The sequence below is a fragment of the Felis catus genome, chromosome D3, assembly GCF_018350175.1.
Source record: "Felis catus isolate Fca126 chromosome D3, F.catus_Fca126_mat1.0, whole genome shotgun sequence".
Classification (NCBI taxonomy): Eukaryota; Metazoa; Chordata; class Mammalia; order Carnivora; family Felidae; genus Felis; species Felis catus.
This window is the reverse complement of record NC_058379.1, coordinates 53308391-53321321: the sequence shown is the minus strand read 5'-3', so window position 1 is coordinate 53321321 and position 12931 is coordinate 53308391. Positions and strand designations below refer to the sequence as shown.

Sequence of the window (12931 nt, the reverse complement as noted above, 5' to 3'; positions counted from 1 at the left end):
TAATAAATAATAAAATAATAAAAAGTAATAAAATTGAAAATAAAAATGAAATTTTTCTCTTTCTGTATTCAAGAAAAAGAAAAGAATTGTAAAATAGAAAAAGAAAAAAGAAAAAAAAATTTGAATAGATGGACCTGCTAACAGATTGACGTAGGACTGAAATTTCTTCATTTTCCCCTAAAAGTCAGTCTATGTAGCTCTTTATAGTCCATAAATTAAACCAGTAGTGAGACTTGTGTTCTTGAAGAGGGAAGTTGGCCCAGTTGGGCGGGGCTCAGTGTAACAGCTCCACTCTCCACTAGATGGCGCTGCTAGCCTACTGGAGTGGGTTGTTGCGGTGCTCATAGGTGTGTATGCGCATGTGCAGGAGGGGTGAAAATGGCGTCAGCCCTCTACCCAGTCTGTTCTCCCAGATCAGCAATCGCACACCCGTCCTTTGTCTTCAGCTCTTGTCCACTCCCCGCTTTTTCACTCTCCGAGACCAGGCCCCAGGCAGTACCTCTCTCCCGAGTTTTGTCTCGGATGCGTCTGTTTTCCCCGACCCCTCACTTCCGACAGACTGTGGCTTTGACCCGTTCCACCCCTCTGTGGGAGGGTCTCACCGAGCAGTGGCCGAATGAGCAATGGCCGAATATCGGTTGCACCCAGGAACACCTGCTGGATCCTGCTGCTGCCGGTGCCCTGAGTCTGCGGCCAGGTGCCAGCCCGCTGCAGAAAAACTGCGCGAGACAGTGTAGCAGCAGCATTTCAGGGATTGTGGAAGATCACAACACACATCTGGCACCAGGCTTCACCCTTAACGACCTTGCCCAAGCACCAGCGAATGTGGCTGCCTTCTGGGGTCTGCCGGGACCAGGTGGCTTCAACAGTCTCTACCAAATGCCCTTCCAGCAGTGGAACCGCTTTTCCTGGTGTGGCCCAAGAACTCCCGGACCCCACTCTGTTCCTGGGGATTCGCCCTTCCACCAGAGCACCGCCAGGTATGGAGCTGCGGAGTTGCAGCCTTTGCGCTTCCCTTGTTTACGGTCTTAATGGAATTTAAACCCTCTCCTTTCTCCTTTCTCCCTTTTTGGTTTAGTCCCTGAGGCTGTTTCCAATTTTCCACTTTTTCTCCAGCTGCTTTTGGGGAGGGGTGCTTTTCCCGTATTCTCCCCCCCCCCCCCCAGTCCCTGTCCTCTCTCCACCTGCAAAAACGGTTCCCTACCTTTCACGGCTTCTCGCTCCCCAAATTCACCTCTTGGCGCTGCGTACCTGCTGAATTCTGTGGTTCAGGTTGTGCAGATTGTTGTGTTAATCCTCTAATCGGTTTTCTAGGTGTGCAGGTTGGTTTAGTGTTGGTCTGGCTGTATTTCATGGATGGGAGACACAAAAAAACTTCCATGCTGTTCTGCCATCTTGGCTCCTGCCCCCTAAAGTGCTAGGTGCTTTCTAAGCCTGTTTTATGTCATCTACCTCATTACTCCTCCTCAGAATCACTCTGAAGGAGTAGAAGTAGGGATCAGTTGAGAAGCCACAGGAAAGAGATTCAAGGCAGAAGAGAATAAATTAAATGCTTCCCATTCAAGATTACTCAGAGAGCATATGAGAAATTTTATAAACCCCAGAAATTTACAGGCCTCAGAAAAATCTTTCTAGAAATTGATTCCTGACTCTAGACTTCAACCTTCAAGTCCAACAATTTATTAAAATTAAGAAAAAAATGACCAACAAACATTTATTGTTCTTCTAAGTCTGCAGTCTGCTTCTAAGTTACAAGCAATATAGCATTGCTTTTATAATGTGCTTTTGTAAGGAAATAAAATTTATCCAAAGGCTTATGAGTATACATTGGGAAATAATTGAGTAATTTTTTAATAACACTTTTTAGTAGGTACGTATCTAAAAACATCTTTTGTAAGTCATTTCCTGGGAGTAAATGTAATTTTTTACTCTAGGCCTCGTATCAAAAGTATTGTAATTACCACTCCCATGGGGAGAACAAATTGAATAGGAATCATAAGACCACAGAACTTAGGTCAGGAAGGAACTTTAATCGCCTCTTGGCCTTATGACTAAGATCAAGTAAGGTCAGGAAGGAACTTCAAAATCATCTAGCTCATTTCATTTTCTTTCTATTTATTTTATTAGATATAAACTAAAACAAAGAAGAAATATAAATGGAATTTACCACTCCTCCACCAGACGCTTGTAAAGTTCCTGTCATTCAATCTACTCCCTGGCCAGGAGACTGGGTTTAAAACTCTGATCGGATCAGTCCATTGCCTTTCTTTACCTTTATTTACCCTAGCTTCCCTTTTACTCATGGGTCCTTTAACTTCTTAGCATAAGCCTTCCATCCTCAGCTACTGTATATGCAATATCTAGCCTCTAACTAAACCAAGTTGCTTGCCTTTCACTGAATATTTAATATGCTCTCAAATCTCTGTCCCTGCGCGTTCAGTCTCTTCGCCAGGAATGGCTTTTCCTACTCATTTGCCTGGTGTCTCCTACTTAGCTTCTAAGGATGAACTCAGGGGTCATTCCTCTGTGAGGTCTCTAGGTCCCCAGGAATCAGGGCAAGTTTTTCTATTATGCCCCCGATAGCATTTATATCTTTTAGGGTCAGTCCAGACTCTCTTTCCTTCTTTCTTTTCTTTCCTTCCTCCCTCCCTCCCTTCCTCCCTTCTGTCTTTCCTCCCCTCCTTCTCTTTCTGCCTCCATTTTTCTTTCATACCTGTCTTCAGGTGATCAATACATGTGTGTGGAATAACCAATACATGTGTGTTGTTAGAGATTGAGTAATGTTTTTCCTCCCAAGATATCCACGTGCTAATTCCCCTAATCTGTGTGAGGCACTTTGCAGATGTGATTAAATTAAGGATCTTGAAATGGGGAAATTATCCTGGATTCTTTGAGTGACCCCATCGGATCACAAGGATCCTTGTAAGAAAGGGCCAGGAGCCGAGGATGCAAGTGGCCTCCAGAAGCTTAAAAAGGCAAGGAGAACCACTCTTTGAGGTCAAGCATCCAGAAGGAACACAGCCCTGCCAATACTTTGATTTTAGACTTCTGGCTTCCAGAAGTGTAAGAGAATGAATTTGGGTTGTTTTAAGCCACTGGATTTGTGGTAATTTGTTATAGTGGCAATACACTAATACAGTAATACTCATGCCTAAATGCGTTAACAAGTCAGACCTTTTAACCTATTAGACATATTTTTTAAAATGGTTTGTTAAAGGGAATAGACAATACACATTAAAAATAAAATGGTAGGTCCTGTGTGGCTCAGTCAATTAAGCTTCCAACTCTTGATTTTGCGTCAGGTCATGATCTCAGGGTTTGTGGGTTCGAGCCCCACATGAGGCTCCACACTGATAGCATGAAGCCTGCTTGGGATTCTCCTTTTCCCTCTCTCTCTGTCCCTCCCCTGCTCACTCATGTGCTTTCTTTCTCTCTCAAAATAAACATAAAAAAAAATAGAGGACAAACGTTCATCCTTTGTAGTCAAAGAATAAAAATTAAAGCAATCATGAGATATAATGATAGAAACATTTCTATTAAGCACAACTGGTAAGGCTTCAGTGTGATAGAATTTTTTACATTAATATGCTCATACTCCAATATTACTCCAAGCAATATAGTTCTTGAGAACTTAATATTACCATGGATTGCTTTAAGCCTTTTTACATGAATGGTGACAATTGGTCTTTAAAATAACCTTTTGGAGGAGGTGCTGTGATTATTCCCATTTTACAAACAAAAAAACCCCAAAAAACAAAAAGACAGCCAGGCATGGAAAGCTGATGTAATCTGTGCAAGATCAAACAGCTTGTGAAGCCCAGAATACTTCCCAGGCAATTTGATGCTCAGGGTCCCACTTCCACTAAGAGATCCTTCTAGAAAATGTCAAGTCATTCACATAATTTAACAGAAGAAAAAGCTGTATGCTTCATAAAGGTGTTCATTGTGGCCCTAACTTCAAGTCCCCCAAATGGAGACTATCGAAGTATTATTACTTTTTGAAAGTAATTTTGAGGTGAAAATTACATTATGAAAATTTCAAAAAGTACAAATTGCAATTATTTTATATGTAAATATGGGAAATTTTTCATGATAACATAATTGAAGCATGCAAATAATTTTACGTGATTGCAACTTTATATAAATATGTTTATAGTATTCTAATGAAAATCATTCTATTGTGGTACAACTATGTGTTAACTATAATTTTAGTTTTCTAAACATTAAGTTCCTTTGAATAAAAGTATAATAAAATAATTATCCTTGAAAAAACTCAGCCAATTTTATTCTCAATAAATCACAGGATTGAGTCTTTCAGTTTAGCAATATGCATGAGAAAGCCTATTTTAGAACCATTATTGATTTTTTTGGTACATTTTTATCTTAAGAGAAGATGAATATTTCTATAGCTGTATCATTTGAGACATTCTTGGTCACAAGTAACAAAAGAACTAAATCAGTAAATCCAAAATTGTTTTAAAATTAAAAGTTTATTTAAAAAAACTTTTTAAAAAGTATGTATACTTTTTTTTAAATTTTTTTTTAACGTTTATTCATTTTTGAGACAGAAAGAGACAGAGCATGAACGGGGGAGGAGCAGAGAGAGAGGGAGACACAGAATCGGAACCAGGCTCCAGGCTCTGGGCCATTAGCCCAGAGCCCGACGCGGGGCTCGAACTCACGGACCGTGAGATCGTGACCTGAGCTGAAGTCGGACGCTTAACCGACTGAGCCACCCAGGCGCCCCTACTTTTTTTATAAATAAAATGAATTTTTTTTATAAATAAAAATGGATTTCAAAAAGAACGCTGCATCAAACACACTTACAAAATAAAGAAACTATTGGTTAATGCCAATGAAAATTCGAGAAATATTAGATGTTTTGGCTGCTCCAAATTGTCACCAAGTCTTACTTTCTACCTTTCTGGAACTGGTTCCCCCCTGAAGGTCACCCCTCATATTTACGGGACGGCTACCAGCACCTCCCAGGCTGCACTCTTTTAGGGGGGCGTATCACTTTCTTTTTTCACCATGGAAGAGAAGTCCTGGGTTTCCCTCTAATTGGACCATGTTAGCTGAGCACCCCTAACCTAAAAGATGCCAGAATGTTCATGGATTTTCCTGTGTGTTTGCCTCTTTTCCCCAGGCAGGAAAAGCCTTGATTCCTGACCAGACCCCAAATTCTTATGCAGGACCCTGACTCCCCATGGGGGATCCTCACTCCCTGTGCAGGCCCTGACTCCCCACAGTGGGGGGCTCCCATCCCACGATGCTTCTCTGTGGGGTAACCTGTAATGGAAAGGTCTGTCTTTCAAGATGCTGAAGCAAAACCCACTCAATAGGCTCTAGTTGTAATTTGAACCAATTACAACAAAAGGGACTCTTGTTCTTTTGGCCCTGGCCCTAGACAGAAGAGCATTTTAGACAGGCTGTTTCTATTTTTAAACATTCTCAGTGCTTAAGTTCTTAAAGTCACTTCCTGGATGCAGAACCTGTACTCAGTATTTGAACTTGGTTACTCCCAGGAGCTGGTGGTCTTTCAGTGTTTCTCAACAAACTGGTTCCTTTAGTGTAGATCTGGTAGGGTCATGCTGCCATTTCTCATGTGTCTTGTGTGAGAGGAAAAACCACCTGGTAAAACCCAAAGACCTCGTAAGGGCCCACACGAGAACTATCTGCCTGTTCAGAGCCAAGCCTTTCACTTACTTCAGCAAATATTTATCGAGCATTGACTATGTGCTGGACACTGTTCTGCAGATACTTTGAAATATATTCCAATGTATTTTCCAAATACTCTTTCCCAGGGAAAGCTGTAGTAGTGTTCATTCAGCACGGGTCATCTAGACAGCTGCTGGGGGCTCTCAGGCCAGACCCAGAGTTCTCTTCCTAAGCCCACCACTGTATTTCCACAGCAGGCTTTATACCCAGTTTCACACCCTCTGGCCTCCTGGGGAGTGACATTCGTGGCAGGGACAGCAGGTGGTGGCTGCTGAGCCTGGAGGGGAGCACCGCATCTCTAGTGTTTGTTTAAGCAGGCTTCTCATACCCCTCTCTTCTTACTAGCTGACAGTGGTTCCAGAACAGACCGTCAGCATTTGCATTGATTGCCAAAGATGAATGACCATCTGCCTTGGCTTGAAATTAACTGGGGCAGTACTAACCCACAGCAAATGGGGAACTGGGAAATGGAATTGATTAGGAGCTTATTTCCATTTTGAGAGGCAGTAAGAAGTAATGGGGCTGAGGGAGGAGTGTGTTCTACGAACTGTGAAGTAGAAAGAAGGATGGTTGTAAAACTGAGGGTTTGGATGAGAAATAAAATCCCTAGGAAGTGCTGCCTCTGTGGATAAAATGTAGTTTAAGGCATAAATACTCTAAATGTCCTTGTTTGGCAGGTGCCATCCAAATGTTTCAGAAGCTATTTTAATATTGGTGATTTTTGCTTTCTGCCAGCTTCCAAGGTATAAGATTAAAAAGCTTGATTACCTCAAGTTCAGCATGGTAGAAGTTGAGCTCAACATCTCTGCCTACAAATCTGCCTTTCCGTTCATATTCCCGGGCTCAGTGGCTGGCTTGTTCACTCAGTCTGCTAGCCATGATCGCCAAGATCATGCCTGAGACTTCATGGACTCCTCTAATTCTCTCATTCCCACAACAAAGCCACATTGCTACCTGCGGATTTTCTAAATACCTCTATAGACATTGGGGAAAAGGGGGAGGGGGCCGGGAAGTAGCTCATGCACCGAGGAACTGGCCTCAATGTCATCACAAGCTAGTTTGGGGCTCACATCTGGGCAGTGTCATTCCATTAGACGTGACAATATCACAGAACATCAATATCATCAAGGTTACTCTGAGGCCATGATAAAGTAAGACAAAAAACCAAGTCACCATGAAACCCACAAAACACCAAATGTCCCCTCTCACTGAAAGGAGTAACTGCTTCTGCTTTATTACCAAATTGCAGTTCTTTCTCTTCTCTAGTCTGCCCTCCCTACAGATGGACAGACCCCTGAGACACCACAGAATTGCATCCATTTTCTGACAGCATCCAAACTAGACGAAATCCCACTTCCTGACTCTTCCTCAAATCACTTGAAGCCCAAAACCTACAATAGGTTCTTTTCAACACTCTAAGTGAGGCACTTTATGGTTACCCCTGGTATGTGTTCTCTCTTCCTAGAAAAGGCAATAAACCCAAGTGGTTCAACTACATAAATGTGTTCCTGGTGGGTTTGGGCTGGAGAGTATTGACACCATTCTCTTTTCTCTGTTCTGGTTGCGTCATATTCTTTATTATCACCAGCTTATAAAGCTGTAGCAACGTCAAGTGTGTTATTCCAGATCCCAAGGTTCTTTCTCTCTGATTCCTCTTTTAAGCAGCCGTGAGATTACCTCTCCCACCCTCAGTAGCACATTGCACGAGACTTTCTGTTTATCAAAAATGGGGCATAGTGTTTGACATTTTGACAACATAAATCCCTAGATGTAATACACTCAGAAGGGCATGATATCACTTCTGTGGTATTCTTACCAAAAATGTATAGTCTCATTTCAATCATGAGAATACGTCCGGTGAATCCAAATTGAGAGTCATGCTACAAAATGACTAGTCAGTACTCTTCAAAAATGTCAAGGGCATGAAAGGCAAATGTTATGGGTTGAATCGTGTTTCCCTCCAAAAAGATATCTTTAAGTCCTAACCTCTAGTACTTCGGGATGTGACTTTATTTGGAAATAGGGCTATAGCAGATGTAATTAGTTAAGATGAGGCCAGACTTGTCAGAAAAAGATAAATACTGTATGATTCTGCTTATATGAGGATCTAAAGTCGTCAAATTTATAGACACAGAAAGTAGAAATGGTGGTGCCAGGGGTTGCTCTGTTGAGGGGGAAATGGGAAGCCATTGTTTAATTGGTATAGAGTTTCAGATTTGCAAGATGAAAAAGTTCTAGAGGTCTGTTTCAGAACGATGTGAATATACTCAACCCATTGAACTGCTAGCTAAAAAATGGGTAAGCTGGTAAATTTTATGTTATGTGCTTTTTACCACAATACAAAATATATAAATTAAAAAAACAAGATGAGATTACTCCTGTGTATGGTGTCCGGTAAGAAGACAGCCATAGGAAGACAGAGGTAGACACTGGAGAAATACAACTGCAAGTCATCGACCCCCAAATCATCAGCAAGTCACCAGAAACTAGGGAGAGGCAAGGAAGGATCCTACCCTACAGATTTCAGAAGGAACATGGCCCTGCCAATGTCTTGGTTTTCGACTTCTGGCCCCCAGAACTGTGAGACGATAAATTTCTGTTGTTTTAAGCTACCTGGTTTATGGTGCTTTTTAATGGCAGCCCCAGGAAGTTACTACAGCAAGGAAAGACTGAGAAACTTACAGACTAGAGGCCACTAGCAAGGATTAATTATATCAATGTTATTCTCCCAGTTTCGAATATTGGACTGTGATCACGTAAGATGTTAGCATTAGGATCTAAGTAAGGAGCTCTATGTGCTATTTTTTTCCAACTTTTCTTCTCTGAGGCTAAAACTAGTTCAAAATAAGATGTTAAAACAACAGGGCATACATAGCAACAGTTTTCTAGATATGTTTCCTGAGGCAAGAGAAACAAAAGCAAAAATAAACTATTGGGACTGTATCAAAATAAAAAGCTTATGCACAGTGAAGGAAATAATCAACAAGACGAAAAGACAACCAGTGTCTTTTAATGTGAGAATATATTTGCAAATGATATACCCGATAAGGGTTATTGTTCAAAATATATGAAGAACTTATACAACTCAAAAAAACAAATAATGCAATTAAAATGGGCAGAAACCATGAACAGACATTTCTCTCAAGAACACATACAAATGGCCAAGAGACCCATGAAATGATGTCCAACATCATTCATCATCAGGGAAATGCAAATCAAAACCACAACGAGAGGGGTGCCGGGGTGGCTCAGTTGGTTGAGCACCCGACTTCGACTTAGGTCATGATCTTGCGATTCATGAGTTTGAGCCCCACATCAGGTTCTGTGCGGACAGCTCAGAGGCTGGAGCCTGCTTCCGATTCTGTGTCTCCCTCTCTCTCTCTCTGCCCCTCCTACACTCACACACACACTCTCTCTCTCAAAAATAAACATTAAAAAAAAAAGCAACACAGTGACCTAGCATCACCTGTCACAATGGCTTAGACCAAAACACAAGAAACAACAAGTGTTGGCAAGCATGTGGAGAAAAAGGAACCCTCATGCACTGTTGGTGAGAATGGAAACTGGTACAGCCACTGTGGAAAACAGTATGGAGGTTTCTCAAAAAATTACAAATAGAATCACATATGATTCAGTAATACCACTACTGAGTAATTACCCAAAGAATATGAAAACACTAATTTGAAAAAATATATACACCCCTATATTTATTGCAGCACCATTTACAATAGCCAAATTATGGAAGCAACCTAAGTGTCCAGTGACAGAAGTCTAGATAAAGAAGAAGTGGAACACACACACATATACACACCTCCATCACACACGTACCACAATGGAATATTATTCAGCCATAAAAAAAGAATGAAACCTTGTCATTTGCAACAAATGGATGGATCTAGAGGGTATAATGCTAAGTGAAATAAGTGAGGCAGAGAAAGACAAATGCCATATGATTTCACTCACATGTGGAATTTAAGAAACAAAAAAAAGCTAATAAAAAAAAAAAACCCAGACTCTTAACTATAGAGAACCAACAGATGGTTGCCAGAAGGAAGGTGGGAGAGGCATGGATGGATGAAATAGGTGAAGGGGATTAACAGTACACTTACTGCAGTGAGCACTGAGCTCAGCTACGGAGCTCTTGAATCGCTATATTGCATATCTGAAACTAATGTAACACTGTATGTTAACTATCCTGAAATTAAACACACACACACACACACACACACACACACACACACACACAATAGGACATAGAGGTTTTTTCCTTAAATAAGAAATGCACTCTCACATTCTAATTTAATCATGCCACTTTTCTGCTAAAAACCTTGCATTTGGGATGAGAGGAACAAGTCCTCTATGCTTGTTTTCACTAGCAATTGCTTGGGGTGGTGCATAAGGGGTCTCACAGGCTGTCTGCCATCCTTCATGCTGGCCTCCCTGCTCATGTCTGTTCTCCAGCAATACTGACCTCACTGGGCTCATGTCCATGGCTTGCTTCCCCACTGTTGGAATTTATATGACTCCATTAATTTGTTATCTTTTCTCTGATACTTTCCTTCTTGTCCTCAGGTCATGTCAATCCCCAACCACTCCCTCATATTCCAGAGCACAGCCCTGGGCCCTGGGGAGGAGAGGATGCCAGAGAGACACAAATATATGTAGAAATAGTACAAGTGCACATTCCATTTATTTTCTCTATTTATATCTGAAACCATGAGAAAAATATTCCTTTTCTCCTTTGCCCCTAAAAGCGCTGACTGGCTGGTCTTACCTTAGAGATGAGTCTCCAGGCTTCAGCAGTGTAGCACCTTGAAATATAAGAAAGGTTAAATGGGGAGAAAAATGTACTAATTAATTCATTGACATGTGACCGGATTAATAAATTTTACCTATGAAGTCTGGGTTCAAAGTCTCAGGACATTGAATTGATTTTAATGATGATCTCAGGTTCCCTACAGGTATGATACATGGCACAGAAAAGACTTCAAACAGAGGCAATCTTAATCCTTTTTTTAAATGTTTATTTATACTTGAGAGAGAGACAGAGGCAGAGTGTGAGCGGGGGAGGGGCAGAGAGAGAGGGAGACAGAATCAGAAGCAGGCTCCAGGCTCGGAGCTGTCAGCACAGAGCCCGACGCGGGGCTTAAACTTGGGAATGGAGACACCATGGCCTGAGCTGAAGCCACCCAGGTGCCCCTAATCTTGAAATAGATTGCTGCATATAAATGTCTCATTAACATTACATGTATTTGAATACGCTTTATGTGGACATTATAGCAGTATATTTTTTCTTCTTTTTAAAAGGGCAGGGACAGGGGCGCCTGGGTGGCTCAGTCGGTTAAGCGTCCGACTTCAGCCAGGTCACTATCTCGCGGTCCGTGAGTTCGAGCCCCGCGTCGGGCTCTGGGCTGACGGCTCAGAGCCTGGAGCCTGCTTCTGATTCTGTGTCTCCCTCTCTCTCTGCTCCTCCCCCGTTCATGCTCTGTCTCTCTCTGTCCCAAAAATAAATAAACCTTAAAAAAAAAAAATTTGAAAGGGCAGGGACATTTTAGGAGAATGAATACCTGCCCTTTAAAATGACACTGCTAGGGGCGCCTGGGTGGCGCAGTCGGTTAAGCGTCCGACTTCAGCCAGGTCACGATCTCGCGGTCCGTGAGTTCGAGCCCCGTGTCGGGCTCTGGGCTGATGGCTCAGAGCCTGGAGCCTGTTTCCGATTCTGTGTCTCCCTCTCTCTCTGCCCCTCCCCCGTTCATGCTCTGTCTCTCTCTGTGCCAAAAAATAAATAAACGTTGAAAAAAAAATTAAAAAAAAATAAAATGACACTGCTGTTTACCTTTACTGTCCTCCCCGCCCACACTCATCTACACTCACAGTCAAATGACATTTGAAAGGAGTTGTGACAGAGGATTTAAGCACCGATGTTCTGGAGCCAGCATGTGATACCTGATGTAAAGTCTTCAGGAATTTTATGAGTTGATTATCAAACACAGCATTAAAGTCTATTAAAATAAAGGTAATACATACTCAAATCTCATTACCTTCTAATCATCTTATCTATGCCCTTGAGGTTACTTACGTCTGTGGTGTCTGCGTGGTGGAGATACTGTGCTGTCCAGCTGTGCTGCTTTTTTCTTCTCTTTCCAGCTCTGCGTTCAGTGACACCATATTGGCTGCTTGAAGTTGGCCATGGTGGCATTATTAATGCCACAGAAATTGGCAAACACTACAAATCTGGGCTGACGTTTTGTTCTCTGAAGAGCCAGTTGTTAAATATCTGCTATCAAACACATATACACACATGCTTTCTTTGCAAAGACTGATTTTATGTTTTCGTGTATGGAGATAAATTACTGATTCAAATATTAGGAAGTCGACATGGGCCAGAGGGATAGTTTCATGCGACTCTCCTTTAAAGCACGAGGTATTTTTCAATCCACCTTGTAATTTTCTTCTGGAAAAGGCAAGTGAAACCCATTCATCATGTATATATTTTATAATCTAATATTCATTCCTTTTTCTGAATTCCCATGGGTACCGCACTTGTCCAAATCACGCTAATCTACACCTGAAACATTCATTTCTGCAAATGAATTGGGCTGGTTCCCCTGCTTCTGCTTCCAATCAATCCCACCAGGCTCATTCCTAATAAGCTTTTTTTAAAAAATTTTCTTTCTTTCTTTTTTTAATGTTTCTTTTCTGAGAGAAAGAGTGCAAGTGGGGGAGGGGCAGAGAGAGAGGGGGACAGAGGATCCCAAGCAGACTCTGCGTTGATGGCAGAAAGCCCGATGTGGGGCCTGAACTCAGAACCATGAGATCATGACCTGGGCCAAAGTCAGACACTTAACTGACTGAGCCACTCAGGTGCTCCAAGCTTTGTTTTCTTAAATTCAACTTTCACCATGTCATTCCCCTGGTCCAGACCCTACAAGGCCTCCTTATTACCATACACATGTTTTTCAAAGGATGGATATAGTCCCTATATTAGGGTCCTCCAGAGAAATATAAATATAAATATACATTTATATTAAATATAAAATGTTAATTTATACTTAAATATACATATTTAGAGAGAGAAAGATTTATGTTAAGGAAATGGGCACACGTGATTGTGGGGGCTGGCAAGTCTCAAATTTTCAGGGCCAGCCAGCAAACTAGAGATCCAGGGAAGAGTTGATGCAGTCTTGTCTCTAAAGGCAGGCTGCAGGCGGAA

At 41.8% G+C, this 12931-nt stretch overlaps 1 long non-coding RNA gene across 1 annotated transcript in view; it reads left to right on the top strand.

Moving 5' to 3' along the window:
- The first annotated feature begins 916 nt into the window (after positions 1-916).
- The window catches only part of LOC123381338, a 46953-nt gene continuing 34938 nt past the window's right edge, over positions 917-12931 (top strand). The window contains exon 1 of the long non-coding RNA XR_006588230.1: positions 917-980. This is a non-coding gene — a long non-coding RNA (uncharacterized LOC123381338). The remainder of the gene's footprint in view (positions 981-12931) is intronic.